At 36.7% G+C, this 26,919-nt stretch overlaps 1 protein-coding gene and 1 pseudogene across 7 annotated transcripts in view; both read right to left on the bottom strand.

The window, feature by feature from the left end:
* The window catches only part of Nol4 (nucleolar protein 4), a 337,582-nt gene that overhangs the window by 89,573 nt on the left and 221,090 nt on the right, over positions 1–26,919 (bottom strand). The window lies entirely within an intron of this gene.
* On the bottom strand, positions 908–1,540 carry LOC143434419 (ral guanine nucleotide dissociation stimulator-like; annotated as a pseudogene).

The raw sequence follows: 26,919 nt of genomic DNA, 5'->3' as shown, positions 1-26,919 counted from the left end.
TCCCTCTATCTCATTCTTCTTTCCCTCTTTCACCCTCTCTTTTCCCCTCTCCTCTCTCTCTCCCTCTCTCTCTTCTCCTCCCTCTCTCCACCTTTCTTTCTCTCCTCCCTCTCCCCCTCCCCCTCTCTCCCTTTCCCCCTCTCACCCACCTCTCTCATCTATTCCATTTCCATTTTTCTAATCTTACTGATTTTGTTTCTTTTTAGAACTCTAATAAGATGTGTTGTCAACATTATTAATGGTTCAGCTATGGCTCTGCAAATTGTCAAAAGCAATAGAAAAGTCCAGTCCATTCAGGAACTAAGTAAAGAGATTTCAGAACCAAGGATCATGGAGTTGGAGAGTGGAGAGAATGCTTGGTTCTAGAATCAGAATGAGTTGCACAAGCAGCAAAAGAGACATGCAAATAGTAATCAAGGCAATTTTACAAACACATATCCTGGTGTCTGAGACTGCCATACACTCTGTGTCAGCTCTTACTTATTTCTGATCTCATAACTTTGCCTTTTTGAAAGAGTCTCTATTCCAATAGATGAAACACTTGAGATCCAAACCTCCCTTTTAAAGGCATATATTTTTATCTTAGTGTTTATATTAATAGAGCTGAGCTTGGAAGTAGGCAGAATCCAGCAGAGCTTCAGGGCCAGAAGAAATCTTTGTAACACTTGTGGATCAAGTTCAACTGTGCCTCAAATTAAGCCCTAGACCGGTGGTTCTCAATTTCAGTGCTGCGATCCCTCTGAGGGTTGAATGACATTTTCACAGTGGTTGCATATCAGATATCCTGCATATCAGATATTTATATTACAATTGATTGATAATGGTAGTAAATTTAGTTATGAAGCAGCAACAAAATAATTTTATGGTTCGGGGTCACCACAATATAAAATATTAAAGGGTCACAGCATTAGGAAGGTTGAGTCCTCCTCATCCTTTTTTTGGCCTGTGAATCCTTAGCCTGTTCTTCCTTCAACTGGGGTCAGGAGCCTATTGATATCAACAATAAGATCAGAGTGTGGCATGAATGCACTCAAGTAGGCCTTCACATAATCCATAGGGAACAAATCTGTGGGCCCACAAAAGTCCTCAGGGTTCTTGTCCATCCACATGTGCAGGAAGCCACTGAGAGTGTTCTTTACTTGTGCATCCTCTTCATAAGGGCTGAAGAATGCATAACTCATGAGCTCTAGGGTCTTTACATGTAGGGGTGTGACAAAACTTCGATATTTGGAAAGAAAGGCAGGGGAAAAGAAAGGGTCCTCTTCCTGCAGAGAAGGCACCAGCCTGCTCACCAGTTTAATCACAGCCTCTACACTGAGGTATGGCTCTTCTGTGGGGCAGAAGCGTTCTCTCCCTGGTCTGTGCAGTCCTGGTCTTGGCTACCGTTAGCTAAGATTTTTCCCTTTCAGGAAAATGGCCACAGGCGTTGAAGGCAAGAGTGAATCCTGTGCCTCCAGACACCACCATAGCCTTCCCTATTGTCTTTCTTGAGGCCTGAGCCTCGAGTAGTCCGAGTAGTCCGAATACAGCAAGAGAACATCTTACTCTCTCTAGTGTCTCTGACAAGTGAGCCTGAAAGCTTTGCTCTAACCAGTGGGTTGCCTGGGTACCAAGCTTCTTCATTGTTAGGTCATTGTCAAGAGGGTGAGTCTGTCTCTTTTTCAGCAGGACTTTCTTAAAGGGCTCCTTGATCCCCTCCTATTTCCCAGGTGCAGAAATCAACACAGGTATACATGTGTTTCCCATTCTACTACTCCCAGAGATTTCTGGATATAGGCATAACCTCAGCTTTGCAACTTGGGTCCCTACTGTTGAACTGTATCTGTAACCCTAACCATAAACTCAGCCCTAATTAGCCCAATCTACCATAAACCCTAGCCATGTCTCCTTGCTTTTATGTTTGTATGTGTTCTATGTGGAATGAGAGCACATGCATACCTGTGACAGCCACCAGCCCCACAATGTCAGTGTTCCTGCATAGGAATTGTCTTTCCCAGAATCATTTTCCACCGCCGTGATCATTTTAGGTATTAATCCTAGAGGTTTACAGCTTTCTGTAAACATCTGGCTCAGCCACATCCACCAGTTTAAAAGATGGAACTTGGCACCCTAGGACTCTTTCAGGGGGAATTCATCCTACATTGCTGCTTCTTTAATTTCCTGCTTGAGTCCTTGTCCTGACTCTCTCCAGTAATGGAGTGTGACTTGTCACCTGCAAGAAAACTTTCTCTTCCCGTAGCAGCATTTAGTTCTCGTGCTTGTCACAGCAACAGAATGAAACTTAAACACTGAACATTACACTTTCTCTGTCCCTATCCTGTGTTATGTGGCAGCCAACCTCTTCTCTAGCTGCTCATCTCCCTCACTCCCTGGTATCCTATCTCTTCCTCTACACTCTGTGCTTTATTTTTTCCTGCTGTTCCCAGTGGCAAATCACTCACTTTAATGGGAGCATTAAGCTTTAAAAATGGACACTTTTTTTGCAGTTTGAATTATTAGCAATATTATATTACCTAATATAATAAAAGATAGGTTTAATAAGTTTGAAAGGTTTCTCCTTAACTATATGAAGGATAATATGTTTTAAGTGGCACTGTGCAAGATTTGAAAAATGTTATAATGTGCTTGCCTGAATCAAATAATTCAGTAAATTCAGCTTTTCTACATATGGTACAAAGCATGAAGTCTTGGCTGTCTGCATTACACACTTGAAGTGGGGAAGGAAGTAGAGCACCAGGCACTTGAGATCAAGCCCAAGCCTCTAGACTTGAAGACGTTGAGTGGCCTTAAAGCTTGAAGAACTATGTGGCCTGATGACAGCAAACCAAATCTCTGATAGCTCAGAATACTATTTTGGAATATGAATTCTTGCCTCTCTTTGTGGAGGATCTATCAGGTATGGGGAATCATGAAATTCACTATATTCTGAGATCTCATATTCTGTTGGTTTCAGTGTTGAAACCATGAACCCCAACAAAACCTACTGTATACATTAACCCTCATTTTCCTTCAGACCAGATCAAGACAAACATTATCCCCTCTGTCTTTCTTTCTTTACAGCACCTAAGATATATTTTCCTCATATTGTTATTTGCATTTGTTGGTACTTTCTTTCCTTTTACAGAACTATTCCATTTCGCACAATGAGGATATAAGGAAACTGGACTGGCCTCATGGACAGATGCAGTAAAAATCACTACAAGTCCCCAAATAACTCAAAAATATGACAACCATTTGCTTTATAAGACTTCAGTTTCACAAACTGTGTTACTACTTCAGAGATAAATATAAAAAGTTTAGATAAAATATAAAAGTCGAAATTTATTAAGAAATAAAATTCAAGAAAATACACATAGTGTTTTTTTCTCAAAATAAAGATGTTTGTTTAAGTGGGTAACGGAAGATCATAGCTTTAGGTAGAGTCTGTTGTTTTGCCACATGTATTGCTACAGTCAGAAAAGACTTTCCAAGCACACATTTGCACTTCGCTTTGGCAAGATACCTGCTCTCATAGTGTCGCTAGGACTGGACTTTGAAACATGCCCATTGTGTTGTTTATCTCTTTGCTCCCACTATAGCAAAAGCCCAGAGCAAGGAGGACAACAATGCCCTTGTGCTTGGGATGAGATATGACTACATCTGCATTATCTTATACACAACCAAAGAAAAAACTGAGAAATCAAGAAATGTCTATATAAGGAAGAATATTAGAATTAAGTACCAGATGCCTACAGTCCCATGATGTGCCATACATAACTCTGATAGAGCATTGATCATTATGCAAATCAACAATGTGACTGCTGTAGTTTGCTCTATGTTGCTGTGAATATTACTATGATTCAAAGCAGCCTGAGAAGAAAGGGTCTATGTGGCCTTCAGGTTAAAGTCTATCTCCAGGGATGCCAAGACAGGAGGCTTAAGGTAAAAATCTGGAGACAGAAATAAGATTCAGACCATGGAGGATATTACTTACTGGCTTTCTCAGCCTACATTCTTATACAGCACAGGGCCACCTGTCTTGGCATAACATAGTCTACAGTGGGCACTACTACATCAAGGACTAAACAACAACAACAACAAAATTCCTCAAAGACATTCCCAAAGGGTTAATCAGATGGGGCAAATCTTTAGTTCAGGTTCTGTCTTACATGTGTGTCAAAGTGACAAAAACCTAGCTATGACAGTGGTTCCAGGAGCCATGAAAAAGAAGCTAAAACTAGCAGGTGATCTTCATGAGGTGGATTAAAATCTATGATGGATTTGCTCCTTCAGGCAAGGTTGAGGAGAATATCATTTTAGGAAATATTCCTGCTATTAATATGCTTTTCCTGTTATTATTAAATATATTGAACCATCACTAGGTATTAGCCCATCATTTTGAGCTGATTTCTGCAGAACAATGAAGATGTACTGTCTGGTAGTGATGCTATATAGAAAAATAGATGACGTATTAATAATTCTTAATGATGATCCTACAAGAATTCCTAAAATTACATTAGTAATTATCAAGCTCTTTTATAATAAGACCGCTATTAAGTCCTCTCTGATAATCAGAACTGTAATGAGAACTCTGTCAGTCTTCACGTGTCACCTGTTAATTGTTTCTGAGGTAGCAAGCAGGCATCTGCAACTAGGAACACATTATGTGTAAACTTGTGGTGAACTTTTTACCATGTGATCATGTAGTCTGAACAATGAGTAAGTGCTGAGGAAAAAGAGAGAAGGAAAATGTTTTAAAGCAGAACTGAACACAAGAAGAACGTAGAAGTAAAGGCACAGCATTGAGAGTAAGTGTATTATTGTGACATCAGAGCAGGTGGAAAGAATGACATTGGAAGAGAGTAGAGATGACGCTTTAGAGAGAACTTTTTGGAAAGTAACTTTTGTAGAAACTTTTTGGTGAATCAAGAAACTTAGAAATAAAGGCTAAAATCACTTTTCAATGTGTCCCTTTTTCTTCCTGCAACTGGAACTATCTGGCTGGGAGTAAAAGCTCTGTAGTTCCCGAGGAGATAAAACTTAACCCACCACTGATTTATGATGAGGTGCTGAACAGTTCTTGCCTCAGAGGGACTCAGGCAGGTCAGTTACAGTAGCAAAGTGACTTAGACTTAAAATAGGTGAATGCTTTATTATCAAACAGCAACCCTAAATATCTAAGTATCTCTCTCCAAGTGTTACCCCCACCAACTCTCTTCCCCCTCTGCTGCCTCAAGAAGAACCAACAAGAAAGAACAGCTGGGGATGACCCCAGCACAGTAACTCTTTCCACACAGATAAGGAGTTAAGGCAGAACAAAGTCATTTACACACCATGCCTCTTCCATCATTATATCCTTGAACAATACCCAGCACACAGTACAAGTATGGAAAATGCTAACCCAGCAAGTAATTACTTTTACTTTGGACTGATGCAGACAATTGAAGTTCATGTTTCAATATGGTTTAAAAGCTATCAGTATGGATCTAAAAGTAAAGCAATTATTACATAATCACCTTAAAGTCTCAGAATCACTAAAAGTCACTCAAATATCACTGGAAGATGTGAACCATTGGCTAAAACACCCAACAATATTGAAAAAACTAGGTATACCAAGCAACTAATTATTCAATAAAGTAAACACATAACCTCAATTGAGAAACACTGGTTTTCAAAGTGTTCCTGTTGGACTAGCTGCAGCAGCATCATAGGAAAACTGTGAGATACACAATTGCTCAACTCCCACCTTAGGAAACGACTGAAGTACATAAGATGCAGCTGAGCTTTACAGTGTGTGTTTAAACATGACTGCTACAGGCATCTGAAGAGCATGCCAGTTCCAGAATCATTCATCTAAAGCTACTTTCCCCTTGCAGAAATCATGGCTACTGGTGGAATGAGTTAAATAAAACAAGAGAAAGCACACAGAGAGAAATCAAAGATAAAAGACACTGTGTAGCACTGTTCTAGAAAGGTAGAAATGGGAGATGTTAGAGAATGAAATTGAAGATGGTGTAGAGGTAGCAGAGCAGATGCTCAGGCTTGTTTCATGAATCAGTTAAGTTCAATCCAGAAATGACATCAATTTTTTGAGAAAATGAGAGTATTTTATTATGAATGAGATACTAGATCAAAAGCAAACCATTAGTTTTGGAAGCTGTAAAGCCTTAATGTTTGCATAAGAAAACATGTATAAATATCTGTATTTGTTAGTGGTTCAGGTAGAAGTATTGAGGGGTGAGATGTAATGGGTGTCTGCATTTTGGTTTTAAGATTCCACAGAAATACTAGAAAAAAAGATGAAGTAAACAAATATGAGGTGTTATAATCACCATTTTTGAGTTTGGGGCTGTTGTGTTTTTATAAGGATAAAGAGAGACAGAATATGTTTGTATGTGTAATCAGGTATGGGGGAAGGGGATACGTCCATGGGCCCATGCTGTGGTATCCCTTCCCCCTAAAGAACCAGCCACATGAAGATGTAGTGTAGCAGGATATTTTCCCACTACATTTGTAATAAAGCTCGGCGATTGGGCTGTATGAGAGGTAGGCGGAATGAGGAGTGGGGAGGAGAGGAGAGATGTAGGAGCCATGGAGAACCACACATGGGTCTAGGACTGTCCTGGGTAACGATTTATATCTTAAGGGTTGATATTGGGAAACAACTATAATTCTGTGGGCCAATTGTTAATTGAGCATTTATAAATATATATATAAAGCCTTTGGATAATAATTAAGCTTTAGAGTTCCATTTCTACTGGGTACCGTGTGGATGTTGGGTATTGTCTGGGGTTCAGCCAAGCTTTGTGGGCACAGAGTGGTAGATTGGCAGAACCATGTCCCACACTGGTGTCTCATGGGTGCCAGGGCCAGTGCTTCTGGCCAGTGAGGTTTTATGGTTTGAATATTTACCCGAAACAATATAGTATAGAATAGAGTTTATTCAAGGTATGTGGAGGAGTGTTAAGGTAGTAAAGACAGAGGAGAGAGAGAGAGAAAGAGAGAGAGAGAGAGAGAGAGAGAGAGAGAGAGAGAGAGACTGAGAGAGAGGGGAAGGGAGGGGAGAGGAGGGGAGAGGAGGGGAGAGGAAGGGAGAGCAGAGAAGAGGAGAAGAGGAGAAGAGGAGAGGAGAAGTAGAGGCCAGCCATGAACATGTCAAGGAGGGTGGGAGGGAAGGAGGGGAATGTGGAGAGAGGGGGGAAGGAGCAGAAGCAGGAAGGCAAGAGCATTTCTCTACTTTTTTTCTCAGCCTGTTTATCCTTTGAGGAAGGCTATTGATTTGTTTGAATTAATTTCATATCCAGTTACTTTGCTGAAATTGTTTATAAGGTTTAGGAGTTCTCTGGTGGAAGTTTTGGGGTCTCTTAAATATACTATCTTATCATCTGCAAATAGTGATATTTTGACTTCTTCCTTTCCTATTTGTATTCCTTTGACTTCCTTTTGTTGCCTAATTGCTCTGGTTAAGACTTCCAGTACTATATTGAATAGGTAGGGAGAGAGTGGGCAGCTTTGTCTAGTTCTGATTTTAGTGGGATTGTTTCAGGTATATTGGTTGCAATATATTGCTTTTATTATGTTTAGGTTAGTCATCAGAAAAATGCAAATCAAAACAACCCTGAGATTTCACCTCACATCAGTCAGAATGGCTAAAATCAAAAACTCAGGTGACAGCTGATGAAGGCGAGGATGTGGATAAAAAGGAACACTCCTCCATTGTTGGTGGGATTGTAAGCTGGTACAACCACTCTGGAAGTCAGTCTGGAGGTTCCTCAAAAAATTGGACATAGCATTACCTGAGCACCCATATATACCACTCCTGGGCATATACCCAAAAGATGCTCCAACATATGACAAGGACATATGCCCCACTATGTTCATAGCATCCTTATTTATAATAGCCAGAAGCTGGAAAGAACCTAGATGTCCTTCAACAGAGGAATGGATACAGAAAAATGTGGTACATTTATAAAATGGAGTATTAGCCATAAAACAATGAATTCATGAAATTCTTAGGCAAATGGATGGAACTAGAAAATATTATCCTATGTGAGATAACCCAGTCACAAAAGAACACACATTGTATGCACTCACTGATAAGTGGATATTAGCCCAAAAGTTCGGAATACCCAAGATCCAACTTACAGACCACATGAAGCTCATGAAGACCAAAGTTTGTGTGCTTTGGTCCTTCTTAGAAGGAGTAACAAAATACTCATGGGAGCAAATATGGAGACAGAGTGTGGAACAGAAACTGAAGGAGGGGCCATCCGGAGACTGCCCCACCTGGGTATCTATCCTATGTGTAGTCACCAAAGGCAGAAGCTGTTGTGGATGCCAGGAAATGCATGATGACAGGAGCCTGATATAGCTGTCTTCTTAGAGCTTATTCATATATGTCTGCCAGAGCCTGACATATACGGAGGTAGATGGTTGCAGCTAAACATTGAACTGATCAAGGGGTTCTCAGTGGTGAAGTTAGAGAGAAGACTGGAGGAGCTGAAGGGATTTGCTGCCTCATGGGGAGAGCAACAATACCAACCAACCAGAGCTCCCAGAGTCTAAGCCACTAGCCTGGGAGCACAAAGGGAGGGATCCATGGCTTCAGCTGTATATGTTGGGGATGATGTTGTCAGGCATAGTTAGGAGCTGAGATCCTTGGTCCTGTGAAGGCTGGATGCCCCAGTGTGGGGGAATTCAAGGGTATGGAGGTGGGAGTGGGGGAGTGGATGGGGGTACACCCTTATAGAAGCAGGAGGAGGGGGAATGGGATGGGGGCTTCATGGGGTGGGGGGAATGGAGAAAGCAAATAACATCTGAAATGTAAATAAATAAAATATCCATTCATTTTTTTAAAAAAATTAAATAAAAGAAGACAAGAGCAAGAGAGAGAAGAGGGGACTAGCAGCCCCTTTTATAGTGAGTTAGGCATACCTGGATGTTGCCAGGTAACTGTGGAGAGGAGCTTAGACAAAATGCTAACAGGAGTTCCTTGTGTTATTGTTCCCATTTAAGATTTTAAAAATATTTTTTATTTTGTGAATTGTATGTTTAGCTCTTGAATTAGTACTCATGGCAATTGCTCATTCCACCTTTGAGAGAGAGATGCTCCTGTTTCTAACTTCATAGGATGGAATGGACCCACGGCTCTGAGACTGGGGCTGTGAGAAGTTCTACAGTTAGAGAGGGAGGTTTGAAACATTAAATCCAAAATGTCACAAAACAACTCAGGACAACATTTAAAACACTTATGAGTGCAATTAACATTCCAAATACACCTGGAATAGTTTACAAATCCACTTGCTCCCTAACCCAACTCTGCTAACGCATTTGTCTTCCATATTTCTTAGCCATGTGCCTTTTGCTCCTTTGTGGGACAGATTTTTTTTTTGGTGGGGGGTGGTATTTTTTTTCAAGACAGGGTTTCTCTGTGTAGTCCTGGCTGTCCTGGAACTCACTCTGTAGACCAGGCTGGCCTCGAACTCAGAAATCTGCCTGCCTCTGCCTCCCAAGTGTTGGGATTAAAGGCATGCACCACCACTGCCCGGCTCATGGGATAGATTTTTAATAAAGTTTATGGAGAAATAGAAGATGATTCAGTCTCACTCCTGTGCGAGGAAAATGTCATTCACTGAGAATAGTTTTGATTTTTTTCAGTGTTTTATTGAAAGACTAGGTAAGTTGCTTGTTGCTGCCAGCTTAGGGAATCTTCATGTCTTAGCCATTAAGTGTTTGGACAGTTTTTTTTTCTTATTTTAAATTGCAAAAACCACAACTCAAGACATCATTTAAAGGATTAGGAGTGCAATTAATATTTAAAATTTACCTGGAATAATTTACAAAGTCTAAATTAGCATTTATAAATTCACAAAGATTTTATGAGTTTTATTTCAATTTTGATATCTACTTTCTGCCTAATCCAAAATTCATTTTAAGGCATATCCTAGTATGATGCTACAATCAAACCTTCATTAATTGTGATTTCTTAACCCTAAGAAAACACTTTCTTGTTTGATCCATGGTCTTTATAACTAGACACTTTTATATCAGAATGATATTCTTTAATTCCAGTTTTTCTATCATTATTGATTTTAAACATACCTTAACATTATAATATGCTCTCAACCATATATTGTACAAAGAAACACATGATATGTAGAAAGCCAAATTTCTAAATTAGAAATCTTTATTTTCTTATTTGACAGATGGTCAAAGTTAGAGTTTTAAACTACAAAAATCCAGATCCATCTTGTTGACCTTCTTCAAAACAATAATAAAAATACCACAGAAAATATTAAATTAACAGGTCAATAGCTGATAATAATTTGATATTTTTCTTTATTTTTCCATATGTGGAATTAATTTTTGCATTATAATTTTGATGAAACTCTGCAGGCAATACTCCATCAAGATTCTGAAAACAAAATTTCTAGTTTTTCATAAAACAGGCTGGTTGAATGAAGTTAGTCCATCCTTAATAAGGAGATACCATATGTTCTTGGGACTCTTTTCCTCTTACTGTGTTGCTTTATCCAGCTTCTATGTGAGGGCTTTTGCCTTGTACAAGCCATATTTAAACTGATCACAATAACAATGCAATTTTATTTGTATCTGCTTTTATGTATTTTTTGTATATTTTGTATTTTATGTATTTTTTGTATTTTATGTATTTTTTTATGTATTGTTTTGCTGTTGTCTCCTGGAGGCCTGCTTTTTCCTAAAGAAGAATTGGAGGGGGAATAGATCTGGGAGAAGGGAAGTCATCAAATCTGGGAGGAGTGAAGGGAAAGGAAACTGTGGTTAAAAAGTATTGTATGAGAGAAAATCTATTTTAAATAAAGAGGGCATGATAAATACTTATCAAGACAAAAACAATATAACTCTGATATTTACAGTTGGTCCACTGGTCCAATATGTAGTCTTTTAGTTATTGTTGATTTTATTTCCTCCTGTTCTCTGCTTTACTATTAGAGTCTTGAATCTCATGATCTTCTTTAGGGTTTTTAGCTTTTCATAACTTGTCTATTAAAAATTTATACGTTTTAAGATTGAAAATTTGAAGCTTACTCCAGTTTGTACTTTCTGGGTTTGGTTTCCTAAAATCTATTTCTTCCCTAAGTGTGTGAATAGAACAACCTATAACTCTGAAGAAATATGTGATTATTTTGAAGTTAAAGACTCTATTTCAAAATTGCATGTGAATTATTTTGCACTCTACCAACTGTCATCTTTCTATTCTATAGAGAGTTATTGATGAATCTATATAAATGTTTTCTTCTTAGAGGACCAATGCTGCAACGTCTTATCATTGAATCAGTGGCAATTTTGTGTGCCATTTGTTTGGGAATTTCCAGGTATCAGATGGGAAGACTCTCTGATGTAGTTTCCTAACAAAGCGATATGGACAACAAATAGTAAATAGATGCCTTAGCTACTTTCAGACCAGTTATATGTCTATGTCCTGTAAACACAAACATTAAGATAAAATCTTTAAGAGATTTCAAACAACATAGATAGATAGATAGATAGATAGATAGATAGATAGATAGATAGATAGACAGACAGACAGACAGAGGCTTGGTTCACAGAGTTTGGCACTGCTAAAAGGTTATGGAATTTTTAAGAAATAGAGCCTCATGGAGGAAGTTTGTTCACAAAGTGCATGCTTTCCCTTCTCTGGCTTCTTAGCTCTAATAGGGAAATATTTTTGCTTAACCACCATTTTTTTTTTTTTTACGATACACACCATGAAATTTCTACAACCACAGTTATTCATTTTCTTTTAGTTGTTTTATTTCTTTTACAATAGCAAGAATTTGCCAAATAGTAAAAAGTAAATCAGTCTTTCATTTTTACATACACGTTAATTTGAAGAATGTTCTATACTAAACAGCTGCAAACATCTCTGTGTCTCCTACCTATATTTCCTACAGATTGTGGAGCCGGAAAGAACAACACATTTTCACATTAGGAGATATGAAGATGAACATCTTTGGGATGTAACACCATGTATACTGAGTGTTGTGGAAACCCTGGAAAATCAAGCTAAAATGAGTATCCAAAAGAGCAAAGCACCTTTTATCCCTGACTACAGCAGTCTCACAATTTATCTGTTATACAGTAAGGTCATGATTACATAAGAATAAAACAGGCCATATTTAAACTGATAATAATAACAATGCAATTTTACACTAATCTTTTTTAAAAGGGGGATATTTTCTGTTTATTAATTAGTTCTCCTTTATAAAATCATGAAACATAACTATTTCTATACATATGTGTCGCATTGGATGCCTTGGACCCCTTTGAATACACAAGTCTTTAAGGGTTTCTGTCAGTGCAAATTGAGGCATTGTTCTGTCTCAAAATCTCAAACTTGATACTCTATCCTTATATTTTAATAAATATTAATGTGTTCTTTCTGATAAAAGTTGTTAGTCATCTACAACTAATTAACTGAATACTACAAACATTAACCTATGAGAAATTGAGCAGAAAAATGTAAAACCATTTAAGCATGTTCTGAGTTTCAAAAACACAGCGTAACTATAGAAACAACTCCTAAAGCTCGTTGGCCAAGATTAAAAATGTAGACTTGAATACATTCCTCAAAACACACACACACACACACACACACACACACACACACACACACACACAGAAATGGCTAGTGGAGATACTAAAGACAAACACTAAAGTCACAGTGAGATTTCACCTCACACACCCCAGAAAGGCAAAGTTGCAACTGTAAACAAAGGTAAATGTTGGCCTGAACAGAGAAGTCAGAACAGAAAAGCTAAGACCTTGGAGGATCACTGGCCAGAAGGCAAGACAGCACAACAGCAATGGGAAGCAGGGAGATAGCTCCTCCAGGAGTTAACAACAGGATCGTGGTGTGGTTCACAAATACTATTTCAAGGCCTCTACTGAGAGGAGTTAAAATCCAGGACTAAAAGTCATGATCAAACCCTCACATCCATAAAAGCAATGTCCTCAGTGGCCAGTAAGTCAAATCAACCCAAATGGTTCGCCATATGATGGTTACACATACATGAAGAACTCAGAGGAAACATTCATGGACATAGAATCATGCAGGCTGGGAGCTGGGGCAAGAGGACAAAGAGTTCTTATAGAAATAAACGTTCAGTTCCACAAGACGGCAGATTTCTGGAGATATTTGATATAACAATGTGAATGTGAATGTCCTTAATGATACACTTTACATTGTCAGGATTGTACATTTGGAGGGGGTGTTGTTCTGTTTTTTTTTTTTTTTAATCACATAGAGCCACATCACAAAGAGATTATGAAAATGTCATTTGTCTAAGAAGAGATTCGGCTGATCTTTATTTCGTACACTATTGAAATATCACGCTGTACCCTATAACCAGTAACTGAATGGTAATAAAATTTTTAAAATTATTTGAGTAATTGCCCTGATTTGGTCATTGAATGCATGTATAATGAAGGATTTATCACTGGAAAATTTTGACATATAAGGCAATTTGTCAAAGATTTTATTCTTATTATATAAAATGGGGAAAAGTAGATGCTAGAAATTTTAAATTTTAAATTTTATTTCAATTCTAAATATCTATGATTTCAATACTCTTTAAATTACTACTTCAGATATGGGTGTTTTGCCTACATGTATGTCTTTGCATCTTGTGCTAGTCTGTTATCCACATATCCTAGAAGAGTGTGCTGAATCTCCTAGAATTGAAGTGACAGATGGTTATAAGCCAATATGTGAGTGATAGAATTGAATCCATGTCCTCTGAAAGAGTACCTAGTGTTCTTCACCAATGGACCATCTACCAGACCAATAATGTTTTTGATTTTGCTTTTTAATTTTAATCTTTAATATAATTTTAATTTTAAATTAATTATTTAATTTAATACTTAGAATTATTTTAATTTAATATAATTATTTTTATTTTATTTTTCTTTATGTGTATGCTACACTGTGAGGGTGGTTGTACAGACCAGAAGAGGGTATTAGGTACTCTGGAACTGGAGATACAGGTGAGGTGTGAACCTACTGATATTGATAGGAGGAGAATAATAATTATTAACTGCTGATTCATTTCTCAAGCCTTCAATTACAATATTAATAAGAGTATGAATCTATCAAAGTATGTATTTTTGAAGCATCTAGTAATAGTTATTAACAATGATACTGATTTTAGCAATAATTGGAAGGAGAGAATATACTTTATCATAGAAGATTTATACCTAGTAAATAAAATCACACTATTTAACTATCTTTTCATGGTTTTAAACAGAGTAACCTTATTCAGTTATCACACTGAAGTAGATTTCCTAGAATGAATGTCTAAATTGTTTCTAATACTTTCTATATTGAATATGAAATATCCTTCAGAGACATATTTGTTAAGTGTTTGCCTCCTAGCTAGGGATATGTTGGTAGAAGATGGTACATAGAGGAGGAAGTAGGTAATTGGGAATAGTTCTTGTCCTTGGCTCTTTCCTGTCCTTTTCTCTACTTCCTGCCTATCATTAGGTAGTTTCTCCATCACATGATCTTCTTCCATGGTGTTCTGTTCAAGGACATAAGGCCAGATATACAGAACACTATGGTCAGATTTCTCTGAAACTGCCCTAAAGCAAAGCTTTTTTTCCCTCACAGTTATGTCAGATATTTTGATCATAGGAATAAAAATGAATGAAAGCATATCTCATTAGCTTTCCACAATTAAAATAACAATTGCCAAAACTAGGTATCAGATTACAATGAGTACCTGGGCACTGAAGCGAGATACATAGCTCAAATCACCACTCTGCGTTTGCCCTTGTGCCTCCCACCACTCAAATGGTTAGGACAATATCTACCAGATAGTTCCTGGACAGGGCTAACTAGTGTGTTTAATGCAAGAAGCACATTGTTCAAAGAATTTGCACAATATCAGGTAAATTACTATCACTTTACTTTTCATAATTATTGATGATATGGCTTCAAGATTTTGCACACTGCCAGCATGTATTCAAAGGCTCATTTTAATCTAAACAACCCAATTCTCCTACTCTCTTTTGTGACCTATGTGACCTTGGATAACTCTTTTCAATCTCTCATGCTTCACATTAAAAACCAAGAACAATCAAAACATTGTATTAGACATGATAAATACATACCACTTTACTTGTCAGTTAAAATAATTCAGGCTGATAATAACACATACCAGCCAGGATAATAATGAGATATAAATGACTTAGTGTTTGTTTATGATCAAAAAACTACTAGAAAATTGTTTCCCAGAGGGAGTAATGCTACCAAAAGTTGAACTAATAGGGCTGTAAAATTGAACTCACTAGCAATAGGGCTGTAAATAATTAACTTATATTAATATAATAAATACATTATATGTTAATATAATTAATAATTAAAAGTTAGTTTAAAACTTCTCAAACTATTTGAAGAACCAACCGGAGCCAGTCAGTGTAATTATGGAAGCTCACATGAGGCCACTTTGAACGATATTACCAAACATGGCATAACAAGATACAATAGGACTAGGCATATCCCCTGATATTAAGGCTCGACAAAGCAACCCAGTAGAAGGAAAGGGGTCCTAAAAGCAGGTAAAAGAGTCAGAGACAGCTCCCTCCCTTGCTCTTAATTCATAATAAAAATAAGTAAGTCATATAGAACAATAAGTGTACCTGGGAATTTTCTCTCTTATTTGTATAGTGCTATTGTTTTCATTAATATTTAATGGAGTGAATTAAAATGAAATATAGCTATCTAACATTTTGATTTACAAATATTTAACATACTGATTTAAAGTAATATTATGGGAAAAAGTCAAATAGCATTGTTTATTTTAAATAAGAGTAATTTTTAAAGTTTATGTACAATGTAAAGGCACATGAATCAGGACTTACAAACAGCATTTTACTAAATAACTAAGCTTATAATTAAGCACTATTTATTATTTAAAAGGTTTTAAAATTTATTATTTAAATAAAAATATTTTACTAGTTAAATGTTTAAATAAAATCATATCTCTCAGCAGAAAAAATCTGATGTTTCTAGCTTGATAATCTTCTAATAGGAAAAATTTTAAAAGAAAAGCAATTTTTGTATAATTGCAATCTGATGATAGGTCATAACTACAATGAATTCTATGTCTCTGAAATAAACTTTCTCCACAAAGTGCCTCAGTTCCATATACATATCCTACACTTTGACTATAACTCATGAATTTCTAAGGATCCCTATTTTGATTCCCCTAAAGTTCACATTAAAAATCTTACCTATCCCCTAATGTATTGGTATCAAGTGGTAGAACTTGGAGGGAGGGTGGATGGGGTGTACAACTGTATCATGGGAGTCAGGCTTTGTGAATGGGTTCGAAGCCTTTATTTTATAAATAGATAGATAGATAGATAGATAGATAGATAGATAGATAGATAGATAGATGCCTCCAAGTCATAGAACTGGGAGGGAGGGTGAATGCGGTAGACAATTGCATCATGAGATTCAGGCTTTGTGAATGGGTTCCAAGCCTTGATAGATAGATAGATGGATGGATAGATAGATAGATAGATAGATAGATAGATAGATAGATAGATAGGTAGGTAGATAAATAATAGATAGATGATAGATAGATAGATAGATAGATAGATAGATAGATAAATGGCTCCAAAAGACTTCTCTTTTCCATTTTCCATAAGAGGATGCAGTGAGAACACAGGATCTCTTGGCCAAATTCCTCATGAAACATGAGATCTATTGACACTCATGAACCTACTTTCCTCCTATAATCAATGTGGTTATATTTCCTATAAACAATGTGGTTGTTTATAATCTGCTCAGTTCATATTTTTATTAAATTAACCCAAATGGGCAAAACAAACAAACAAAAATGGTCATTGAACACGTCTAAGAACCAGAGGATAAATTAGTTTTAATTCTGTTGTTCAACTAAAGGGCATTTACCTTCATACTTGTTTAATAGGGATTACAGTGTATACAACTTGCTGATTGTGACAGTCCATAATAAATTTCTGGTACATATAACATCTGCATACTTCTTTAAATAATCCCATAGCTTTAGGTTATATTTTCCCTTTATACTAGTATTCTCATCCAGTTGAAATATTTTAATGTATTTTAAAATCTAATTACTTAAATACCTTAAAGAATGGGAAATTACCCTCACAACTTAACTTTGTCATTCTCTTTGTTTTAAATTTAAAAAATAAAAATAATGAAAGATAACACATCCGCTTTTGAAAAAAAGTAAATATATGTTGAAACAGCATGTTGAAAATTTGCTTTAAGAAAATATGCTTAAATGTGTATATACTTTTAGTAGATATTACTAAATTCTTGAGGCAGTTAAAAACACAAAGTTAACTATAAATTTAGACAGTATATAATTACAAGTTTAATAACACAAGCTGCCAAGTAAGACTATACCATAAAAATGTATAAATTTATAAATTATATTAGACAATATAAAGGCTATAACAAAATTAAAATAATAAAACATTGATTTAATATTTAAAAACCTTTATGATCTAGTTTAAGTAAAGATATCATAGCTGAGATACAGTAACTTCAGTCTATAGCATAAAAGAAAAAAATCATGATATATTAGATTTTATCAACATTTTAAAATTCTGTATTCTAAAAGAAGTTTTTAATAAATTTTTAAGAGAAGCCATGGGACAAAAGACATGATGAAAGATAATTACATAATAATTCTAGGTTACATATTTTTTTCCAATAGAGTGTCAATCAATCCATCAAGAAAGCGTCCATGCAATAATTTACCAACACAACATAGACTCTATTTTTTCTGGGCTTTTCATTATGTTTGTGGTTTTGTTTGCTTGTTTGTTGTACTGGGTGTTTTTTTGTTTCTTTTTTTTGTTAGAGAGAGATAGAAAGAGAAAGAGAGAGAGAGAGAGAGGGAGAGAGAGAGAGAGAGAGAGAGAGAGAGAGAGAGAGAGAGAGAGAGAAACAATGAAACAATAGCAGGATAGAATTTAACAAAATTTTCCAGCAAATGTTTTAAGCTTCATTACTAAAAGAAGCTACAGTAACTTAAAAAATTCTTATTAGGAATATCGCATTAAAAATGTAAGATACCACTGTGCATTTATCAGCTTGGCCAAAATGAACAAGCAAAACTGATGTTACCTGAAGCTAATAAGGTTACAAACACACTGGAACTAGAACACATTTCTAATAAGAATGCAAAATGATATAGTTTCTTTCATATTCATCTTGGCAACTTGCTGCAAATGCAACACATGCTTTTATTCAAAAGAAAGTGAAATTTAAGTATACCAAAAACCTGAATGTTTTTAGTGATTTCACTTATCAATGCTCAAAACTGTAGAAAACATAAATGTCCTAGAGGTGGTTCAAAACTTACACAGGTACTATAACCATACTTGGAACCCTAATAAATGCAAAAGAATAAACTATTCATACATGTAATGAATGCATCTTTGTAGGGTAGTTATTTCCTCCAAATTAAGACATATTCTCCTAGAGGGCAAACGGAGGTTTACAAGACTCAGGAAAGAACAACCCTTAAAGGGGTCAAGAAGTAAACTCAACTTAGAAAGCTCAGGAAGCTCTGAAACCTAGGAGTCATGAGACTCTTTCCCAAGGTTAAGACCTAACAATTGAGCAGAAGAGACAACGTAGTGGGACTGCTGGATGGAGCTCCCAGGATGCATCTTTTGTTAGTTGTCAAGTATGCCTAGGTGGGCTTTTTGATTTTATGGCTTCCCCTGAGTCTCCCAAGCTCTTGTAATTTCTAAATTTATAATTTATAAAAGTTGAAATGACAATAATTATCATTGCTATATCTTTCCTTTCAACTACACTGGAGTTAAAACACCAGAGTTTTAGCAGGTGTCCTAGGCATGAAACATTCAAGTAAATGTGATACCTGAGATTTGATCACTTTTTCATCACTTTAGGAAAAGTCAACTCATCAGAGGAAAAGAACCAAACATACAAAGAAGTCCTAAGGACTTCTTAGAAACTGGTTGGTGTGGAGCAGATACTCAAGTACATTCAGATCCTCTTGTTAATATTGTGGTCACAGATATCAGATTGACTATCAACTAGCAAAATCTAAGACACATTCATTGGTAGTCACAGAACTTGAAGACAATGAAGGAGTATGATGTGCCAGTTCAAGTTAATAACCTGGATTTAAATACCACTCCCAACTGCATAGCAATACATGGTATGGGGAAGAAAGATCAGACAATCATGATACATTGCACACATATGTTACCTAGTGCAACCGTGCAAAAGGATAAAGAGCCAAATTACTTTTGGTGATACAATAAATATGTAACCCCAATACTTAAAATAATCAATTTAGGGGATCAATATGAATTCAATACCAGCCTATGCTACTTAGCAAGTACTAGAACATCCCATAATGTACAGTGATATCATATCTCACAAAACAATAAATGAAAGTCCCAAACAACCATACAGGATTTTGAAAATTACTCTGATTGTTTGAAACATATGGTTGAAATTAATAGGGAAATTATCCAGAATTTATAGTACACACTAATTGGTGACACTGATGGAATATGCTTGAGTATATTATTGCATCTTCATGAGGTGAGCAGGCACATTAGTTAATTGGCAGGAAAAATATCAGAAGCTCATAGTTTACAATGCCTTTCAAAGTTTAAAAATTTGTATGTGTTAATACATGCATCTGTGTGTGCATGCGTGCATGCATGTGTGTGTGTGTGTGTGTGTGTGTGTGTGTGTGTGTGTGTGGCTATGTGTGAGTATGTACGTTTGGAGGCCAAATGTGTGTAGGGGCCAAAAAGGGCATCAGATATCCTGGAGCATAAGTCATAGGTAGTTTTGAGCCATCAGACACGGGTGCTTGGAACTGAATCATATTCAGTGGAAGAGTAACAAGTCCTCTTAATCATTGAGCCATCTGTCCAGCCTTCTACACACAGTTTCTCTAAACTGGAAAATGAAGATGTCCATCAACCAGCCAGTGAGTAGTATAAGTTCAGCTCATATCAATGGGTCCTTATGTAGTTACACTATCACATCAGGAAGAATGAGTAGGTTTTGTAACTAGTGAATGACCCAACAAGAGCTACCAGGAATAGCCACTTAAGCTCATTGTAGTATTTACTTCTTATCCACGTAAGCTCATTGTAGTATTTACTTTCTATGGAATGCAAGTTTGTGGTATTATTTTCTCAGCATATTTTAAATTTTAAACAAGATAATTATGAAACTCAAGGCAAATTTCTAGGGGAATTTCTAAGAAGGTACAATAATTCACCCTTAATAATTAATAAAAACCATTAGAATCATTCATACCACACGCAAGTACTATATGTGTTTGATAAATAAAGCAAGAATAATTACTGTTGCTATGACTTTAGTGACATACTACCAGAGACATACTACTACATACCAGTGACTCTGTTAGGGTATATGATGTATACAAAATGTCCAAGCAGCTAGTTCACCATGAGTGTTTTTCCCCCTCACTTAAGCTACTATGTCAGAATTTAAATGAGTCACTATGCTTACAAAATGCTTATTCAGAAATTTTGGTGTATCAGGCACTATGTAGGGACTGGGGACAAATTTGCAAACTAAAATGGGGAATTATAGTCCTAGGGAAAAAATGCCTTCACTAAGAAATACAAATGATTAGCCAGATTTTCATACAAATCACTAAAGAAATCAAGAAATATATCATGATAGGTATTGGAATTTAAAAGCTCATAGCTTGTTTACAATCAAAACTACATAAAAGTTCCTCTTTTGGAAAGTGAAGTTGGTTTGCTTTCATACCTTACTTCTGACTCAGAGTAGGCACTATACTGTAGATATCCACACACCTCTGAATATCCTATCATAGTGTGCATATTTCCAAAATCACTCTAGGTGACTTCTGAAACCTGTTACTACACAGCAAACTGGTCTAGCATTCTTCATTCAGCAAGAAAAAGAAGGTTCTCTGCTTAGCTTGAGAACCTACCTGTTAGGTGACGTTTTCCAAGTATACACGTTTTCTCAGGATCTGTCACCAAAACCTAGATACCGGGTTGCAACTAATACTCCTAAGTCTGCACTGTCCAATCCAGCAGTGACTTCTCCACTGAAGTATCAAAAGAAGGCTAACTTTGAAGGCTGTTATGTTCTAATAAACCATTCTCAATGTACCACTTGTGTAATTTATCTTTTCTAACATCCAAACATATAAAAAAAAATTATCACTGACTAAGAGTCTTCCTTTCCACTATAAACGATGCCAACTTCTGAGTGACTTCAGCAAGCTTCAATATGATATAACCACTATCTGTCTGACCATTGGTTCTCTGTATTGCTTAATCCAAATGATGTTTGTTTTCACACAATCTTAGCCACATAAATCTTACTAGTAAGATATATTCTTCAGATTATGCTCCTTTCTTATGCTTGATCTTCATCTCCTCCATGCTGGGACCATAGGTGTGCTCCATTTCTCAGTTGCCTGACTATAACTTACGACCTTTATAAATTTTCTTACTCATGCTGTGCCTGCTATTGTCTTTATGAGGCCCAGTCTTTCGACTCAAGTTTCTTCCAATAGCTCACACATCTGTAGCCCATTCCTTTAAAGCAAAGAATTGAAACACAACCTTCAGCTTTCCCTTAAGTTCCTGTGACTTATTCATTAACCTCTAGCATACTCTCCAGTCTAGAACATACTCTCTTCTTCAGTCTAATGCTACCACATGTTGAGCCTGCCACACTGCCTGAGGAAGTCAGTACACTCTAGCTGGGCGAAACTTACCCCATAAATTGGTTCACATTTGCCTCATAGGTAACTCTTAGGTCCAAAAGATGATGGTGAAAATTAGAAATATTCAGTAAGCCATGTAACCAGTTTTTGCTAGACATTAAAATGTCACATGTATATAGTTTTTCTTGAGTATAATGACTGATTCGACCTGATATTGTTAAAGAGAATCCATAACAAAACTATTTAAAATACACATATAAACGGTCCTGAATGGCAGTCAGAATATTAGTTTTGGGTAGCTAAAAAAATTGGTTATCTGACTATCACTTCTGTAACCCGGGGCTGGCCTCAAAATCTCTATGTAGCAGAAAATGAACTTCTGATCCTCTTGTATCTCCTTCTTCAGTGCTGTGATTAAGTATATGCCAATATGCATGGCTTCACACACACTATAATCTCACAGCTTCATGTAAAAAGGGTTAAGGCACTGGACACATGCAACATATCTTTCATTTGTAGACATTCTTTTTTTTGTTTAAATAAATCTATTTTATTTTTAAAGCTTCATACATTTCTACAGTATTACATCATTGGCTCTTCTCCTCCTTCCAACCTGTCCCTTGACACTCTCATCTCTTGATCCCTCTCAAAATTCCTTTAATGATTATGATCATATACATAAATATATACATGTAGAAAATACTGCTTGTGTTAAATACAATTCAATACACACAGTTTTCTATGGAGACATCACGTGAGATATTGAGTCCTACCTTTCACTTTTGATACATTTGCAAGTAAAATTTAATAAGATAATTATTTTTGTAAAATCAGTAAAGCCAATTCGAATTGCAAACAGCCAAGTTCTTCAAGCATGTGTCTGTAAGCTTTTTATGGAAAATATTTGACATTACTGATTCAGAGGTTAACACCTCATCAGCATATGCATGAATCTTCTTTAAATGTTAATGGTGAATGTTAATGACAGACACCCTGAGACCAACCTGAGAGAGTAGTTTCTGTACTGTAAAATCTATTTTCTCAACATTTTCAATTACTAACGCTGAATCTGTACTTAATATTTGTGTAGTTCAAGTTGCAGTCTACAAAATTTAAAACTATGCTTTTTTGGACCTCAAATCTATTTTTACTTTTGGTCCATGTTAAATAAGAGACCTTGTCTGAAAAAATAAAGGAGCGTGAAGAAGACAGGTGATGCTATTCACACACACATGCATACGCACATGCGCGCACACACACACGCGCACACACACATACACACATGCACATGTACCCACACACCCACGCACATGCACCCATGCACACACGCACACACATGCACACATACACATGCACATATGTGTACACATAAAAGTTATTGTTGAAAATCCAGATATGCATAAAAGAAACAAAGAAAATGTGGTGAGTATTCATATCAAACAAAGATTATATATTAGTCCAAATTGTAAAATATAGACATTCAGGACAAAAATACAGTAGAAGGAGAGCATTTTCAACTATGAAATTGGATGGTTAGAATTTATGATTTAAAGCCAGAGGCATTTGGATGAAGAGGATTGAAGAGAGTCTCAGAGAGTTGTGGGCTCTAAGGATTCCAATAAGTCGAAAATGTGAAAGTAGGAGAAACCGGGAAAAGAAGCAAAAACATATTCAAATAATAAAGATTAAAGAGCTCCACTCTTTAAAAAGCATTATCTTAATATTTAGGAAGCTCAAGAAGCATCAACAGCATAACACTATGCTGGAGGAACACAAAGAAAGAAAATACAGACCAAACAAGAGAAAAGTGATTCATCATTCGAAATTCTGCAATGAGGTCATCAGCTGAGTTCTCATCAGGAGCAGGAGCTCCTGGGCAATGCTACAACTGTACTTAGATTTTTGACAAAGAGAACTATTCACTAATAATCCTATATGCAGCGGCTGTTTCAAAATAAAGTGTTCCAAACGGGAAGGTAAGATCTTATTGCCGAAGATACCATGTACTTCAGACACATGACTTGTAGGAACTGAGCTGAACTGACCTGAAAGCCTCTCCACAGAGGTTTGTGTTGGAAGGTGTTAAGCTGATGAGTTAGAAAAACAACCTATTCCCACCACCCCCCCTCACAACAGTTGAAAACTGTGAAGCAAAACAAAACCAGGACACAAAAATATGCACCATGCCTCTTGGGGGAAACCAACAGCTGTCTAATTAGACTTTAGGGCTCACTCAACAGGAGGAAATTCTTGCCTGAGGCTGTAAAGCTGGCCAGCCACCACCCAGGGCTAATGAGGTCATGGATCCTAGTGAAGAACCTACTACCGTGGTTTTCCTAAAATAATACAATTTGTAACTGCATTCTAAGTACTTATGATCTTTATGTCCACAGATAGCAACAACTTTTATGCCTCATCAAAAGAAACATTTTTTGCAAATATTATTTTTATTGCAATAGAGACTATTACATAGATTCATAACTGGTTGCAAATAAAGAGACTGAGTGAATATGAGGTTTCTAAGAGCAGCTGATACATCTGAAATGCAACTGTCCTGAACAAGCAAAAGAAACGGATTCAAAGTACTACCACTTCATTTTCAGAGGACATTTAATCATATGGAGAAAACTAAATTCAAGGTCCCAAGCCCCAGGGTATCCGGGGACTTCCTTGTTGCATTAGGCAAACCTGCTCCTTTGTCAACCCTTATCGCTCCAGACCTGATGTTCAAGAGAAAGAATTGAGGACCTTGAAAATAACCCTTCAGTTCCCCCAGCATCCCCATCGCTTTATGTTCCCATTCTTTAAAAAATGTATAATCTCCCTTTCTGGACTTGGATCAGATCCCAAACTAGCTACCTCCCTGAGCTCTCAGAAACTAAAGCTGTCATTTTTAAGCTTGCATATCTGAAGTGAGTTTTCTCAGCTTCCACCTGATCCCAACACAACCACTATGCCAACACTCAGAGGAGAGTTTGGAATTGGGGGTAGAAGGATTGCAAGAGCCAGAGAACCAGTTACCTATCAGTGTTCCCTAGACAGGACAGGGAAAATGTACCAATGTAGAGAGTTCTCTTATCAATATGGTTGTATAAACAAGACTGGCATAATGATAATAGCAGTTGTCATACTAATATAAACGGGCAAGACTACATGGCTCTTCTCACAGATGAAGAGCTATGTACCAGTGGTTAGTGGATACTGACAGATGTAGTTTTCTCCAGGCATGAACTCCCATAAAGGCTGTCAATCCCACATATTTATCCTTAGATACATGTAGATGTGAAATGTGACCATGAAATGGTCAACTAAGCTCTGCAAACCTCTAGTTAACTACACAGCATGTGTAGGAGTAGGTGAGAGGAGCAGAGATAGGAGCAAACATCTCATCTACTGACCAACAAGAGAGATGGCCACTCCACACGACAAGCAGAGCTCTTCATCAAGGGATGTTGATAACAAAAGAGGCATCCAGAGTGCAAGCCAGAAGAGTTTGTGATGGCTACCATGACTGTGGGTGTAGCAATGGATTCATGCATATAATATATATCGCAGGGTATAAGGAAGCTGTATAACATGGGTTTCTCCAAAATTAAAACCACTGGTGACTCAAGAGTGACTATCAAAATTGAGAAGGGACCAGACACAGAAAGGGAGACAAGGTTGGAATATCATGTATCCCATTAACGGGTTATGTGAACTATACAAGCAAATTATATAATTCTATACTGATAGAAGTAATACAGTGAGAAAAATGGCAAAGATTCTGGGGAGAAAACTCTCCAGAAGATGCATACATAACTCTGCAAAAAGGAGGACACTTGGCAGTTGATACCGTGAAAGGAATGATGTGAAACTCAATTCTATTTTATGCTGAGTAAGATGGCTAAAATAAGAAAATAGATGGTTTGTGAGAATATAGGGAACCCAGATCTGACATCCAATAAATGTCACCAATAAGAAAACCCGCTGGCCTTACTTAGGATGGAACAGAGTGCCTATATGAACTAGTAAGTTATATCCAGATATGCACCCAAGAAATATGGAAAGGCACATCTCAACATAACTTTGTTTGTACACAAATGTTTATAGAAAAAAAGCATTTAAAACACTCTCAATATTTTCCACTTTGATACTGTACCTTTCCATATTTCATGTGATGAGGGGAATATAAAATATGATCCTGTATATTCATACCACAGAACGTTATTTGCTCATGGGAAGGCATCAAGTACTGGTTCATAATAGGAAATAGCTAAACCTTAGCAAGGTGCTAGAAAAGGAAGCTACTCTGTAGAGACAACACACCATCTAATCTGGGGAGAGCAACAGAGATGAAGTTCCTTGGTTGTTTAAAGCTAAGGGAGGAGGAGGACAGGGGAGAAATTTTTTTCTTTTTATTTGTTTGAGATACAGTCTCACTATGAAACTGGCTAGCCTAGAACTTGCTATGTAGACTAGGATGGCCTTAGCCTCATGAAGATCAGCCTATTTGATGTGATAAAAGTATTCTGAAATTAATCATAGTAACATTATCTGCATTATCTGAGGATCTACTAAAACCACCAAATCATATAATTTAATTTGATATATTGTATAGCATAAGAATTATATTATAATAATTTTATAGAAAGGATATTATGGGATAGACCAGGGGATCCCTTTCTATATGAGAGAAGATCAATCAACCTCATGCCAGCCTACATGCAGGCAGACTTTCACCAGGTGTGCTCCAGGAATTGATTACCTCTGAATGTTAGAAATGCCTTCAAGAAAGACATAAATAACGACAAAATAGCAGAGGCTGCAAGCAAAGAAAAGGCCCCTGCTTTTCCTGTGTGGATGACATGTATTACATAACATGCAGAGAAAACGATTGCCTTGAATTAAAAAAAAATACTGAATGAATTGATGTGAAACCGAACATTGTGTCAGAAGCAGAGGCAAGGACACGGCTGGCAATTTGATACATTACTTCCAAACATTAAATTTTTAGAAAGTAATGTTTTATTCACGGCACAACTGGAAATGCATTTGGGTTTGCAGTCTCCATATATCGAGTGTTTAGCAAACATGCTGAGTGCATGAGAGAGCAATAGCTGCAGAGGATGCAAGGGCTGGAAGCTTCTTCAAGTTTCCTATGGGGCAGATAGCATGGAGACTT

Source organism: Arvicanthis niloticus, chromosome 14, assembly GCF_011762505.2.
Source record: "Arvicanthis niloticus isolate mArvNil1 chromosome 14, mArvNil1.pat.X, whole genome shotgun sequence".
Taxonomy (NCBI): Eukaryota; Metazoa; Chordata; class Mammalia; order Rodentia; family Muridae; genus Arvicanthis; species Arvicanthis niloticus.
Note: the sequence above shows the minus strand (reverse complement) of the source record. Positions and strands in the feature narration are given on the sequence as shown.